The sequence below is a fragment of the Halyomorpha halys genome, unplaced genomic scaffold, assembly GCF_000696795.3.
Source record: "Halyomorpha halys isolate HHAL.00 unplaced genomic scaffold, Hhal_1.1 Scaffold989.1, whole genome shotgun sequence".
In the NCBI taxonomy this organism is placed as follows: domain Eukaryota; kingdom Metazoa; phylum Arthropoda; class Insecta; order Hemiptera; family Pentatomidae; genus Halyomorpha; species Halyomorpha halys.
In genome coordinates, this window is record NW_027109669.1 from 8,862 (window position 1) to 10,273 (window position 1,412).

The window sequence follows — 1,412 nt, forward strand, 5'->3', positions numbered from 1 at the left end:
AGCCCGACCAGGCGGATTAGCCGCGGTGGAAATTTCGAAAAACGACCGAGCAAGGGGCCAAACGATAGGAGGCGGAGATCAGAAAGGCGCTGTTACGAGTGCAACCGCACAGGCCACATTGCGGCGCAATGTAAACTCACTAGGTGCTACGAGCATTCACATCATTCCTGAGTTGATGCCGGGATACGACCTGATCGTCGGATGCGACGTATTGAAGCGCGTGGGTCTTGCGATGAAAGTGCGGCACAAAGATTGGAGATATCGACTAGGGAAACTACACTATACTATCACGACGGGGGAGAGTAAGGGGCGCATGGAGCTCGGTGCGGTTGACTGTGTTACGGAGTCCGTTGAAGACTTAGTACGGCGGAAGAGTGACATTTTTTATTGCGAGGGCGAGTCGTACGGATGGCCGAGGAGGATATCGCGAAAACGGCCTTTTCATGGGAACGAGGACACTATGAGTTCGTCCGCATGCCGTTCGGATTAAAAGGGGCCCCACTCACTTTTCAACGTCTTATGGACGAGATGCAACGGGGCTAGGGCGAATCCTATTCCCAGATTTACATGGACGACCTGATCGTATTCAGCAAAACCCCACTGGAACACGTGCAACACCTCAAACGCGTTTTCAGTAGAATACGCGAATTCGGTCTAAAACTCTCAATTTGGGCTACGAGAAATCAGGTTCTTAGGGCATGTAGTTTCAGAAAACGGGGTACAACCAGATCCAGAACGGGTTAAGGCCATACACGGAGCTCCATTACCCAAGAACGCTCGCGGAATCAGACGGTTTTTGGGTATGGTGAACTATTATCAGAAATTCATACCGGGAATAGCAGAACTCACACAACCGCTGACCGATATACTACGGAAAGGGCGACGATTCCATCTAGGACCGGACCAACTAACTAGCATTAAGAGGTGCCGGGAGGTCTTGACCTCGTGTCCACTGTTGGCGTTCCCCGACTTTAACAGAACGTTCAAAATCACTACAGACGCGAGCGAGGTTGCTATCGGAGCTGTTCTGTCCCAAAATTTCGAAGCAGGCGATAGCATATGCCGGACGGCGCTATAGCGCAATCGAACGAGAACTTTTTGCAGTGGTATGGGCGGTGGAGTACTTTAGACCGTACGTGTATGGACGGCGGTTTGAGCTACTGACAGACCACAAACCTTTAGTACACTTAGCTACGCTCAAAGAATCGTCCGCGCGGGTATCACGTTGGAAAGAACGGTTGGCGGTCTACGACTTCAAAACGATTCACAAGAAGGGTGTCGAGAACGCGGCTGCAGATTGGTTGTCTCGAGATTTGGTGGTGAATGCGATTGAAGACGAAGAAACCGCCGCGGAACCGTTTGCACTACGATATCTCCGCGAATGGGCGGAAACCGGACCGGACATCCCGTTA